Below are 15,231 nucleotides of genomic sequence, written 5' to 3'. Positions count from 1 at the left end.
CTTGGTTTCATTGATTCTTTCTATTGTTTTATTCTTCTCGATTTTATTTATTTATGCTCTAATCTTTATAATATCCCTTTCATCATAATCTTTTGAGGTAGAGAAGCCAAGATGGTGGTGTGAGTAGGGCAGCAGAAATCTCCTCCCAAAACCATATATATTTTTGAAAATGCATCAAATGCAACTACACCTAGCAGAGAGACCAGAAAATACAGTACAACAGCCAGGCTACATCTACATCTGTAAGAACACAGCATCTCATGAAGGCGGTAAGATACAAAGCAGTGACCTGGCAGGACCTAAGCACTACCCCCACCCCAGCTCACTGGTGGGAGGAAAAGAATCAGAGTGGGGAGGGAGTGGAAGCCCAGGACTGCTAAATAACCAGCCCTAGTAATCTGCACTGGGAGCACAGACACACATTGCATGGTGTACTGGATATTAGAGAAATGGAAGTGTAAAATCTGTGAGCGGGTCCCCACAGCTGGTTCCCTTGGGGACAAAAGAAAAGTGAGTGCTTTTTGAAAGTTTTAAAGTAACAGGGGCTTCACACCTGGATGGAATCATCTTGGCACACTCAGCCCAGAAGGCTGTGAACCCTGAGGAACTTCAGGTGCCCTAACCTCGTGGGTAGCAATGTAGCTTTGAAGCTTTGAAGTCCCCCACAGTGATAAGGAGCCTGCCATTCATTTCTCACAGCTAGAGCTGCCCCACCACAGTGGCATAGAAGCCATAGAGTCACCCCACCAAAAGCAACTGCCAAGAGTCTCCTCCCAGCATGCAGCTACCAGGGCCAACCCCAGAGGCTGCTGCTGGCATGCAGATGCCCAGCACAGACAGAGAAAGGCAAGGCAAGGCACTAACGGAGTACACACTGGGTGCACCTGCCACTCCCTGCAGGGCTCTGGGCTGCCCTGATGGCTTCACAAACCACAGCAGCACAGGGGTTTAACTGAGAGCCTGCTCCCAGTGTGCAGATAACCAGCACAGGCAGTGGAGAAGGGAAAGGTGACCAGTAAGCAGGAAGGGACTTTGCTCTCCCAGCTGACACACACATCACCTGCATATGACTACCCCAACCACCATGAAAAGGCAGAAGAATCTGGTCCAATCAAGAATCACCCAGACAACCCATGAGAGAGGGCCTCGGAGATAGATATAACCAATCTTTCTGAAAAAGAATTCAAAATAAAGGTCATAACCATGCTGACGGACCTGCAGAGAAATAAGCAAGAGCTAAGGGATGAAGTCAGGAGGGAGATTACAGAAATGAGACAATCTCTGGAAGGATTTAAGAGGAGACTGCATGAGGTGCAAGAGACTGTTAATGGAATGGAAATCAGAGAACAGGAATACAGAGAAGCTGAGGCAGAGAGAGATAAAAGGATTTCCAGGAATGAAAGAGTATTAAGAGAACTGTGTGACCAATCCAAATGGAAAAACGTTCACATTATTGGGGTACCAGAAGAAGAAGAAGGGAAAAAAAGGGATAGAAAGTGTCTTTGAAGAAATAATTGCTGAAAACTTCCCCAAACTGGGGGAGGGAAAACTCTCTCAGATCATGGAATCCCACAAATCTCCAACACAAGGGACCCAAGGAGGACAAGACAAAGACATATAATAATTAAAATGGCAAAGATCAAAGACAAGAACAGAGTATTAAAGGCAGCCAGAGAGAGAAGAAAGATCACCTACAAAGGAAAACTCATCAGGATATCATCAGACTTCTCAACAGAAACCTTACAGGCCAGAAGAGAATGGCATGATATATATAATGCAATGAAATGGAAGGGCCTTGAACCAAGTATACTGTATCCAGCATGATTATCATTTTAAATATGAAGGATGGATTGAACAATTGTCAGACAAGCAAAAGTTGAATAAATGTGCCTCCTACAAACCACCTCTACAGGGTATTTTAAAAGGACTGCTCTAGATGGAAGCATTCCTAAGGTTAAATAGACATCACTAGAGAAAATAAAATCACAGCAAAGAAAGGACAGCAACCAAATATTAACTAAAGGCAAAAAATAAAATCAACTATTCACAAAAGCAGTCAAAAAAACACAAAAGTGTACAGAATAAAACACCTAAGATATAAAGAATGAAGTAGGGAGAATAAGAAGGGAGAGAAAGAAAGAATCGTCAGACTGTTTTTATAATAGCTTAGTAAGTGAGTTAAGTTAGACAGTAATACAGAAATATAAAGAACTATTACAGAATACTATGAAAACCTATATCCTAACAAGGTGGAAAACCTAGAAGAAATGGACAACTCCCTAGAAAAATATAACCTTCCAAGACTGACCAAGGAAGAAACAGAAAATCTAAACAGACCGATTACCAGCAATGAAATAGAATTGGTAATCAAACTACTACCCAGGAAAAAACTGACAGGCCAGATGGATTCACTACTGAATTTTATCAGACATATAGAGAAGACATAATACCCATTCTCCTTAAAGTTTTCCAAGGAATAGAAGAGGAGGGAATACTTCCAAACTCATTCTATGAAGCCAACATCACCCTAATACCAAAACCAGGCAAAGAACCCATGAAAAAAGAAAATTAAAGACCAATATCCCTGATGAACATGGATATAAAAATACTCAACAAAATATTAGCAAAGCGAATTCAAAAGTACATCAAGAGGATCATACCATGATCAAGTGGGATTCATCTCAGGGATGCAAGGATGGTACAACATTTGAAAATCCATCAACATCATCCACCACATAAACAAAAAGAAGGACAAATCCACAGGATCATCTCCATACACACTGAAAAAGCATTCAACAAAATTCAACATCCATTCATGGTAAAAACTCTCAACAAAATGGGTATAGAGGGAAAGTATGTCAACCTAATAAAGGCCATATATGAAAAACCCACAGCCAACATCATACTGAACAGCGAGAAGCTGAAAGCTCTTCACCTAAGATGGGGAAAAAGACAAATATGCCCACTCTCCCCACTGTTATTCAATATAGCACTGGCAGCCATAGCCATGGCAATCAGACCAAACAAAGAAATACAGGGCATCCAGATAGGTAAAGATGAAGTCAAACTGTCATTATTTTCAGATAACATTATATTGTACATATAAAACCCTAAAGACTCCAATCCAAAACTACTAGATCTAATATCTGAATTCAGCAAAGTTGCTGGATACCAAATTAATACACAGAAATCTGTTGCATTCCTATACACTAATGATGAACTAGCAAAAAGAGAAATCAAGAAAACAATTCCATTCACAATTGCATCAGAAAAAATAAAATACCTACGAATAAACCTAACCAAGGAAGTGAACGACCTATACCCTGAAAACTACAAGACACTCTTAAGAGAAATTAAAGCGGACACTAACAAATGGAAATTCATCCCATGCTCTTGGCATGGAAGAATTAATATTGTCAAAATGGCCATTCTGTCTAAAGCAATTTAAAAATTCAGTGCAATCCCTATCAAAATACCAACAGCATTTTTCAACGAACTGGAACAAATAGTTTTAAAATTCATATGGAACCACAAAAAACCCTGAGTAGCCTAAACAATCCTGAGAAGGAAGAATAAAGCAGGGGGGATCTCACTTCCCAACTTCAAGCTCTACTACAAAGTCACAGTAATGAAGACAGTTTGATTTGGAATAAGAACAGACCCACAGACAAGTGGAACAGAATAGAGAGTCCAGATATTAACCCAAACATACATGGTCAATAAATATACAATAAAGGAGCCATGGAAATACAATGGAGGAATGACATCCTCTTCAACAGCCAGTGTTGGCCAAACTGGACAGCTACATGTAAGAGAATAAAACTGGATCACTGTCCAACCCCACACACGAAAGTAAATTCAAAATGGATCAAAGACTTGAATGTAAGTCATGAAACCATAAAACTCTTAGAAAAAAACATAGGCAAAAATCTCTTAGACATAAACATGAGTAACTTCTTCATGAACATCTCTGGGCAAGGAAAACAAAAGCAAAAATGAACAAGTGGGACTATATCAAACTGAAAGGCTTCTATACAGCCAAGGACACTATCAATAGAACAAAAAGGCATTCTACAGTATTGGAGAATATACTCATAAATGAAAGATCCGGTAAATGGTTGATGTCCAAAATGTGTAAAGAGCTCATGCACCTCTACAAACAAAAAGCACATAATCCAATTAAAAAATGGGCAGAGGAGCTGAACAGACACTTCTCCAAAGACGAACTTCAGATGGCCAACAGACACATGAAAAGATGCTCCACATCACTATTCATCAGAGAAATGCAAATTAAAACCACAATGAGATATCCCCTCACACCAGTTAGGATGGCCACCATCCAAAAGACAACAACAAATGTTGGCGAGGTTGTGGAGAATGGGGAACCCTCCTACACTGCTGGTGGGAATGTAAATTATTTCAACCATTGTGGAAAGCAGTATGGAGGTTCCTCAAAAAACTCAAAATAGAAATACCATTTGACCCAGGAATTCCACTTCTAGGAATTTACCCTAAGAATGCAGCAGCCCAGTTTGAAAAAGACAGATGCACCCCTATGTTTATTGCAGCACTATTTACAATAGCCAAGAAATGGAAGCATCCTAAGTGTCCATCAATAAATGAATGGATAAAGAAGACGTGGTACATATACACATTGGAATATTACTCAGCCATAAGAAGAAAACAAACCCTACCATTTGCAACAACGTGGATAGAGCTAGAGGATATTATGCTCGGTGAAATAAGCCAGGCAGAGAAAGACAAGTACCAAATGTTTTCACTCATATGTGGAGTAAAAGAACAAAGAAAAACTGAAGGAACAAAATTGCAGCAGACTCACAGAACCCAGGAATGGGCTAACAGTTACCAAAGGGAAAGGAACTGGGGAGGATGGATCGGAAGGGAAGGACAAGCTGTTAAAGGGGGCATAATGATTAGCAGACAAAATGTAGGGAGTGTGGGGCATTGGGAGGGCTGTGCAGCACAGAGAAGACAAGTAGTGATTCTATAGCATCTTACTACGCTGATGGGCAGTGACTGTAATGGGGTTTGTGGGTGGGATTTGGTGAAGGGGGGAGCCTAGTAAGCATAATGTTCTTCATGTAATTGTAGATTAATGATAACAAAACAAAATTAAATATAAACAAACAAACAAACCTCCAGGTCTCTCCCTGTTTTTCAAATGGCAATATTTCATTCTTTGTGGCTGAGTAATATTCCATTACATATGTACCACATCTTCTTTACCCATTCATCTATTGATAAGTCACAGTGTTCTTATCCGGATAAAAGCTAATATTACCTACCTTGTCTACTCCTCAGGATTGTCTTCAGATTCCAGTGAGGAATCTTCAAGATCTTTATAGTTGATAAAGTGCTGTGTAAATCAAACAATTATTTTGCCTTAGTTACATTAGCATTTAATATTTTTAAAAAACTGCTGTGCTTTACACCATCAGTCTCTTCCCAATCCTGCCTCCTTTTATCAATTGACATAGAATAGAGTATAACTTGCAATAAGACCAGTTATTTAAACTTTACCTTTTTTTCTTTCACTGAGAGAAAACTGTTTTGCTATGTCCTGTGACACTCTAAGGGATATTTTAGCTGTGGCACTTATTAACCTATTAGGGAAGTTATTAAATCTCTCCAAGCTTCAGTTGCTCCATCAATAAATTGATGATTGCTGTGGCATCTACCACTGAGAGCTATTGTTGGGCTCAAATAAGATAACCCAAGTAGCATGATTTAACATAGTGCTTCCCACATAGTGAAGAGTCAACTGCTAGTTCTGATGATGATGATGATAATGATGACTACTACTACTACTGTTCTTCCTCCTCCTCCAAGAAGCTTACCCTTGGTGGCCTCCTCTTACCAACTGCCACAGCTTTTCAGCTTTGTTACCTGGCCAGTAATTTGTCCATAACTAAGGCCCATAACATAGTCTCTTCATTGACCACTTAATTTTCCCTGCAATCCCAACTCTCCCTTCCCTCCTCCCTCCAGGTAGGGTGTGTTGTCTAAATTCCATACCTCCTGTCTCCATGTGAGGCAGTTTTGCTCATGATTTTTAAGGACTGTCCTCTACTCAGAGGTGGCAAGGCTATCCACAGCTTTGGAGTTGAGTGAGGTCTCCCATGGGTCTGTCCCTCACCCTACTGCCAAGTCAATCCCACCCCTGAGGTGCCTTTGCCTGAGACCTTTCCCCTGCCCTCACCTACCACTGGTGGGACAAAGTGAGCAAGGCACACATACACACACACACACACACACACACACACACACACACACACCTGCATGCACACATGCCTATCATTCCCTACACCACATATGATCACTAATGAGTTAGTGAATTTTGTCTTCCCTCAACCACTACTGATGCAAGAAGCAAGCAGAATCAACTGTTTCTAGCATCATTTTCTGTCTACCAACCTCATGATTCTTGTCAACACCATTTCATAAGGCTGAGAAAAAAGTAAAAATGAAAACTTGCACATCTCCTCTTTATTATCCAACCACTTCATCCCCAGAGGACCTGTTAGTGAATGTATTCTTAGGTCCTGAGCACACCTTCAGAAGGCTGTCAGCACGATGCCAATTTGGCAATAAATCAGCCTCCCCAATTCCCCAAGTATATGCAATTAGGTGATACGTGCTAGTTACACCTACTTTATGAGAGGCATTTGAAACCACGATTGGAAAGAGACAGGTATTTTTAAAGACCAAAGTACAGAAAACTGATTGATTGAGTTTTCACTGCTTTGCTATTTTTGTGTGTGGTGATGGATCAGTTTTATTTTTTTATGGAAGTATAATTGATATACAATATTATATTGGTTTCAAATGTACAGCATAGTGATTTGACAGTTATCTACATTATTAAATGCTCACTCTAATTAGTTCAGTTACATCAAAATAGAAAGATTACAGGATTATTGACTATATTCCCTATACTGTATTTTCATCCCCATTACTAATCTGCATTATAATTGAGATTTCATGTCTATTTATCCCCTTCACTTATTTCACCCATCCACTTCAATCCCTTCCCCATGGTAGCCATCAGTCTCTTCTCTGTATCTGTAACTCCATTTCTGTTTTGTCCATTTGTTTTGTTTTGCTAGATTCCACATGTAAGTGAAATCATATGGTATTTGTCTTTGTTTACTTCACTTAGCATAATACCCTATAGGTCTATCTATGTTGTTGCAAATGGCAGAATTTCTTTCTTTTTTATGACTAAATAATATTCCATTGTGTATATGTACAACATCTTATTCATCCATTCACCTATTGATGGATACTTTGGTTGCCTCCATATGTTGGCTATTGTAAATGTGGCAAGCAACATAGGAGTGCATATATTGTTTTGAATTAGAGATTTTGTTTTCTTTGGGTAAATTCTTAAATGTGAGTTACTATGTCATATGGTACTTCTATTTTTGATTTTTGAGGAACTTCCATACTGCTTTCCACGGTGCCTGAACCAATTTATAGTCTTGCGCCAACAATGCAGAAGGGTTCCCTTTTCTTCACTGATTTGTTCATAGAGTGAATTGTAGCCAATGAGCTACATACTTACATATTTGCAAGATTTCTTTTGGTCTTAAGTTGCAAGCATTTAAAAATACCTCTAAAATATAAAGTCCCCAGATTTAGTTGCTCCCAGCCATGGTCCAGAATGCTGTTGCAAAGTATTAAATACACAAAATCTGGGATTATGACATTTTAAGCACCTCTCCAAAGGACTGTGAATTTTTTCCTCCCCATTTGTGAAATCATTTGCAGTATATTTCACCTAAACAGTGGGAAATCTGCAGACATTATTGGTCCATGGGTTTTCCTGCTGCATGAAGCAGTGGCCAATGGGGGCAGAAAGAAGTGGACTGAAATGATCACCGAGTTAGATCCAACACCCAACCCAGAACATGATGACAATCATCCTGTAGATGCTTGGTATTTGGAGGGGCAGACAGTAGAATCAAACAGATCTGGGCTTAAGCCCCAGCTCTGCTACTCACAGTAACTTGGAAATAGTTCCCAACCTTTATAAGCCTTAACTTCTCACCTTCTTCACAGAACTGTTTTGAATCAGAGGTTTTGTTTCCTTTGGGTAAAGAAAGCACTGGACTATTGCTGTGGGCATTAAATGAGATAATGCATGTAAATCAAGAACAAATAGCAGGCATTCACCCAGAAACAACTCTCCTCCTTTGGAGGGGGTGGTTGAAGAGAAACTTAGAGAAGAAATTGCTGCCCTGGCTACTTCAATGAGGACATCACCACAGTCAGAACAGGAGCCACTGGTCTCATATGTGGTGTTCAGATAAAGAAGGTATGTGATTTGGTGGTGGGACCCCAGGGCTGGAAGGAGTAGGGGGAGTGTCCCCCTAGGGAGAGGAGAAACATCACAGAATGTTAGAAGAACCTATCCATCTTTGGTAGCTCATGATCAAGTTGAAAGTGGGGATGAAGAAAGCAGTTCAAAGCAGGCATACTCTGTCATTCTTTGTAAGCTGGTGGCACTTAAATAAGACCATTGGTGTCCTGGTCTCTGTGATCTTTATTAAGCTGAAGACTAGGATCTAAAATTCCCCCTTTAGGGGCTTTGTGTGATCACAGAACTTACTTTTCTAGCCATCAGCAATGGCACTGTAGCAATAGGAGTCTTCCTCTATGCTCCTGCTTACACCATTCCTTTCACTGGATTTCTTGCTTCCAAGCTTTTGGTTCTCTCAAGGTTCAGAAAAGATCCTCCTTCCACTAGCTGACACCTTTAGTCTTTCCTGCATTTGCAGAGCAAAGCCAACCTTCTGCAGTAAACTTCCCATAAGCCACTTTTCTCTTCAAACTTCCAAAGCCCTGATCCAGCCCTTCCCCTTGACCCACACTTGGAGTCAAGCTATCTTCGTGATGGTCTCTTATATCCTTTTCCATGCTATTCTCCTGGAGCTTCCAAAACTACGCACATGTTCCAGAATGCACTGCCAATATGGAGCAAACCCATGGACTGTGGTTTAAGACACCTTTCACTCACAGTAAGGATCAGTGAGGATTCACCACACCACTAGAGTAGCCTGAAACCCAGTCCTGGTTCTGCACTAATTTGGTGTTTGACTTGGTAAGTGTAGCCCCTCTTGGAGTCTTATTTTCACCATGTCCAACAGGGTAGGGAGAGAGATTACTCATTACTAAGGTGAAGTTTTGTTCTGAAAGTTAGGAGACAATGTTGTAGCATGAGCACAGACTTTGAACTACATAGACCAGAGTTCATATCCTTACACTGAGCCAAGTTACTAGTGCCTTCATAGTGGCTAAATGGCTTGTGCCAGGCTGCATAGTTCAATGCAGCAAAACCAGTATTCAAACCTGTATATAGGTCTGGGAGGACTCAGCTGAGTATGTCCCCCTTCCTGGCTATGGCTAGTCCCAGGGTAATTCCAAGAGCCAAGTTACTGCTTTCTGCATTTTGTCAACCTGAGTCCAAATTGCTCATCTCTTCCCCAAATCCTAAGCAATTCGTGGCCCTACCTTTCTTAGGAAAGGTAATAGGAAAGGAAAAAGGAGAGAGAGCATAGAGACTTGAGAAGACTTATGTTTTTAGGCTCTATTGTCCTAGTGGACCAGTTTTAAAGTCACCAACAGTTGATACTTATCTTATCAATGTACTCACACCAGTGCAAAATAACCACACATATGTATATAGGGTTATTGTAGTATTGCTTAGAATAAGATTTTAAACCACTGTCTATCAATAACGGACTACTTAAATAAATCACATTTTATCCACACAGGGAATGCTATGAAATTGTAAAAAGAAAAGGGGCAGCTCAGTATGTACCAATATTGAAACAGCTCCATGATTTATTAAGTATAGAAGGCAAGAAACAAAACACTGCATAGAATGTGGTGATTTATGCGAAGGAAAAAGAATATGTTTATGTATGTTTGTGAATGTATATAAAATATCTTTTTAATGATATGCAGGGAACTGGTTAAAGGTTTTGCCTACTCAGAAAAAAATGTAACATCAATCTCAACTTTCTTTTATTTCATTAATAGAGATTAGGCGAATGATTCATTAGATGAATGATCCTCTATAGTTCTTCCTCAACACAGAAAGTAGTAGGAGGGATTGGCAACTACAGTCCTTGCAGACTTGAGCAGTATAAAGACCTGGCTCCTCAGTGCTAGAGTGACCAACAGGTCTAGGTTTGCCCATAACTCTCCTCGTTTCAGCACTGAAAGCCCTAGGAAAACTGGGAGTTGGTCACCCTATTTCTCATCCTTCTGCTGCCAGTCCTTAGACAGCCAGCCTTACTAGTGCCAGGGAGGAAGTTCTCAGTAGTGGGATGAGTAGACCTGTATTATAAGCCCCTGCCTCCACAATCCACAAGGGACTCACACTTAGTGTCGGGCACATGCTCTGCAAGGCATTCTCATCGGACAAGGAAATTGAGGCTCAGAGAGGTTAAGTGATTTGAGGAGCTCCCAAAGCTAGTAAGTGCTGGAGCCAGTCTGTCTGACTCCTGCACATCAAAGGACCCTGGGGAATATAAATCCTTCAGTGAAGCAGTGGGCCCAGACTTTCTTAAAGTTAAAGCCCCCAGAATCACATTTTAACCAAATCAAACATTCTTGCTCTGAATCAACTCTGGTAGACCATTTTTGGAAATTGTTTTCTTTCAATAACCCCTCCCCAACAGCAAAGAGAATAGATGTTTCAGGTTTTTGGACAGAAGGAGCTGTAGGCACAAAGCTGGCTTCCCCAGCTGTGTTCATAGTGGGGGTCAGAATCCACTTGAGGAGTGATAGCCTACTTATCCCCCAAATTGATCCACCTTCCTTCCCAAAGCAACATGAGAAAGTGAAACAGAAGGGCAGCCAGCTAATAACAGATAGTGGTGCATGTCATGACGCTTGTCTATATTTTGATTGGGTGGGGCTGGAATTCGGTTTGGATATGAAATAGGGGCTTATTTTAGTAGGAAAGGGTAAGAGAATCCCCCGAAGACTCATCCATCAAAAACCCACTGAACCGCAGAAAAACAGACATAGCAGATTGTAGAAGGGGAATTTTGGAAGAGCATATGAAAAGGTCACAACAGCTGCTGTACTTGCCCTTTTGCAATTAAGCAGCAGGGAGGTATTGATTATATATAGGAAATTAGCTGCTGTACAGACACTTTTGAGATTTTATAGGAGATATTTTATAAATATGGAGCAAGTGGAAATGCTTACTCTCTGTTGACAATTAATTTATACATGTTAAATTGCAGAGTATCAGGTAGAGAGATTGCCTGTGCCAAGGTGCAGGAGTCTCTGAGAATAATGAATTTGGGGATTTTTGGCTTATCAAAGAGGACACAAAAAGTAACTGAAGCAGAGCTGTCCAAAGCTCTAGCTTTCTCTGTAGGGGCTGTAACAGATGAGGTACTGACATCTTGTGTGAGCTCTGGACTTAGGACCTGAATTACCTATGCCTTGATAAGTCCTGCATTCTTGGATTTGAATGAAGCTGATGGATCTCTGAAGTGATCGAACTCAGCACCACACTCACTCTTACTGTGGAACATCCAGCCTCAAGAGTTTAAGAGTAGAGATTGCATTGTTATTTGGATATTAATGTCAGAACCAGTAGGACAGACTAGGAATCCTGTCTGCAGTTATGTTCTGATTTAAGAAGCATCAAGTAGTTCATATGACATTTCAGTGTGTACAAGAATCCTATGACCCTTCCTTTTTTCTATCTGCAATGCCACAGATATTCCCACAAGAATGTGGCACCTTGGCCCAGAAGGATTATAAGTGTGCCCCATTTTTTTTAGTTTTTTTAAATTAATTAATTAATTTTTTTGTCATTAATCTACAATTACATGAAGAATATTATGTTTACTAGGGTCCCCCCTTCACCAAATCCCCCCCACACAAACCCCATTACAGTACTGTCCATCAGCTTAGTAAGATGCTGTAGAATCACTACTTGTCTTCTCTGTGTTGCACAGCCCTCCCCATCCACACCCCCACATTATACATGCTAATCGTAACTTCCCCTTTCTTTTTCTCCACCCTTATCCCTCCCTTCCCTCCCTTTCTCCCCAGTCCCTTTCCCTTTGGTAACTGTTAGTCCATTCTTAGGTTCTATGATTCTGCTGCTGTTTTGTTCCTTCAGTCTTTCTTTGTTCCTATAGTCTTTGGGTTTGAGGTGAGTCTCTTGTAAGCACCATAGAGATGGGTCTTGCTTTTTTATCCATTCTATTATTGTGTCTTTTGATTGGTGCATTCAGTCCATTTACATTTATGATGATTATTGAAAGATATGTACTTATTGCCACTGCAGGCTTTAGATTCGTGGTTGCCAAAGGTTCAAGGTTAGCTTCTTTAGTATCTTACTGTCTAACTTAACTCACTTATTGAGCTATTTTATTTTATTTTTATTTATTTATCTATTTTTTTATTTTTTTATTTTTTTATTATTTTTTTTTTATTGAAGGGTAGTTGACAACAGTATTACATTACATTAGTTTCAGGTGTACAACACAGTGATTCAACATTTATATACATGATAATTCTAGGTACCAGCTATCACCATACCAAGTTGTTACAATATTTTGACTATATTCCTTATGCTATACATTACATCCCGGTTACTTATTTATTTTACAATTGGAAGTGTGTTTATATATATTTTTGTGTGTGTGTGTGAGGGCATCTCTCATATTTATTGATCAAATAGTTGTTAACAACAATAAATTTCTGTATAGGGGGGTCAATACTCAATGCACAATCATTAATCCACCCCAAGCCTAATTTTCGTCAGTCTCCAATCTTCTGATGCATAACGAACAAATTCTTACATGGAGTACAAATTCTTACATAGTGAATAAGTTACATGGTGAACAGTGCAAGGGCAGTCATCACAGAAGCTTTCGGTTTTGTTCATGCATTATGAACTATACACAGTCAGTTCAAATATGAATATTCATTTGATTTTTAAACTTCATTTATATGTGGATACCACATTTCTCTATTATTATTATTTTTAATAAAATGCTGAAGTGGTAGGTAGATACCAGATAAAGGTAGAAAACAGAGTTTAGTGTTGTAAGAGAGCAAATGTAGATGATCAGGTGTGTGCCTGTAGACTATGTGTTAATCCGAGCTAGATGAGGGCAATAAACATCTATGTATGTAGAAGATTTCTCTCAGAACATGAGGGGGGAGGTCCTAAGCCTCACCTCTGCTGCTCCCCATTTTCTCACCAGATGGCCCCCTGCGACTGTGCCTGTCTTAGGTTGTTCCTCCCTTGAGGAATCTTACCCGTCTCTGGCTAACCAGTCATCTTCCGGGGCCATACAGGGAAATGTTAAGTTGGTAAGTGAGAGAGAAGCCTTATTGTTTGAAACGGTTAGCTTTTTACTTCTTTGCATATTTATGCCCTGTGGCTTCTATGCCCAGCATTTGTCTTGAGGTGTCTTTACCACTTGGAAGAATTATGATACTCGGTAAATTCGACATGTGGCACGAGTTCTATTTAAAGGTTGTGATTAGGTAGGAAGAAGAAAAGCTATAGAAGTAGCAGGCAGAAGAAAACCTGGGAAGATTGATTATTTCTTTGACATATCTTCTTGTAGAGTAACTTCAGCATGGATAGGTTTTAAACTACTAATTAAATTGTGCACACACATTAACATAATAGGAATATAGTTACCTAACCAAAGCATACCTGTAATTACCAGCCATCTCCAGTGAAACCAAGAAAACCAGTTAGGCACCTTAGGCATTTGTGAAAACTTATCTATGATATGGTGGATATTGTCCGACTGAACTTAACCAGTCTGAGAGAATTCAGATAAACTAGAACACCCCATTCCTGGGGACTGTTCATATCCCATATGTTCTTTTAACAATAAATAGTCTGTGGTTGTAAGATTTTGGAGTGCTACAATTTGCACTTCTCCTAATTCTTAGTTTAGTTCCAACAGTATAGATCCAGTCCAATTTTTTGTTTTACTGTATGCACAGGCCAGCTTAGATATCTCCTTCATCATTCCCATGGCAAGTCCAGGAATTGGTGGGATGAGTGCATCTACATCTGTGGCAGTGCATGGATCTTTGTTGGAGTTTTTTTTTTTGCTGATCATCTTCTGTCATGAGTCTTCCCGACAGTGCTGATGTTGGAAGTTCTTTTTCATATCGTATCTTAGTTCATTTTTGGGGTAGCCAAATTAGGCTTTGATCCTCTGTATAAACACAAACAGACCCTTTGCCTACACTTTTATATGCCCTTTATATCATTGTGTAGAACTCATTAGAGGTCACCACATAGAAACTGCTTTTTTTTTTTTAATCATTAATCTACACTTACATGACGAATACTTTGTTTACTAGGCTCTCCCCTATTATTGAGCTATTTTAAACACTGTCTGTTCATTATTTTTCTCCCTTCTTATTCCTCCTCCTCCATTCTTTATATGTTGGTTGTTTTATTCTGTGCTCTTTTGTGCTTCCTTTAACTGCTTTTGTGGGTAGTTGATTTTATTTTTTGCCTTTAGTTAGTATTTGGTTGGTCTGCTTTCTTTGCTGTGATTTTATTTTCTCTGGTGACATCTATTTAATCTTAGAAGTGCTCCCATCTAGAGCAGTCCCTCTAAAATACCCTGTAGAGGTGGTTTGTGGGAGGCAGATTCCCTCAACTTTTGCTTGTTTGGGAATTGTTTAATCCCTCCTTCATATTTAAATGATAGTCATGCTGGATACAGTATTCTTGGTTCAAGGCCCTTCTCTTTCATTGCATTAAATATGTCATGCCATTCTCTTCTGGCCTGTAAGGTTTCTGTTGAGAAGTCTGATGATAGCCTGATGGGTTTTCCTTTGTAGGTGACCTTTTTCCTCTCTCTAGCTTTCTTTAAAACTCTGCCCTTGTCCTTGATCTTTGCCATTTTAATTATTATGTGTTTTGGTGTTGTCCTCCTTGGGTCCTTTCTGTTGGGAGTTCTGTACACTTCCATGGTCTGATTGATTATTTCCTCCCCCAGTTTGGGGAAGTTTTCAGCAATTATTTCTTCAAAGACACTTTCTATCCCTTTTTCTCTCTCTTCTTCTTCTGGTACCCCTATAGTGCAGATATTGTTCCATTTGGATTGGTCACACAGTTCTCTTAATATTGTTTCATTCCTGGAGATCTTTTTGTCTCTCTCTGTGTCAGCTTCTATACATTCCTGTTCT

This window comes from Manis pentadactyla, chromosome X (genome assembly GCF_030020395.1).
Source record: "Manis pentadactyla isolate mManPen7 chromosome X, mManPen7.hap1, whole genome shotgun sequence".
Lineage (NCBI taxonomy): Eukaryota > Metazoa > Chordata > Mammalia > Pholidota > Manidae > Manis > Manis pentadactyla.
The sequence above is the reverse complement of the archived record's forward strand: the minus strand, read 5'-3'. Positions refer to the sequence as shown.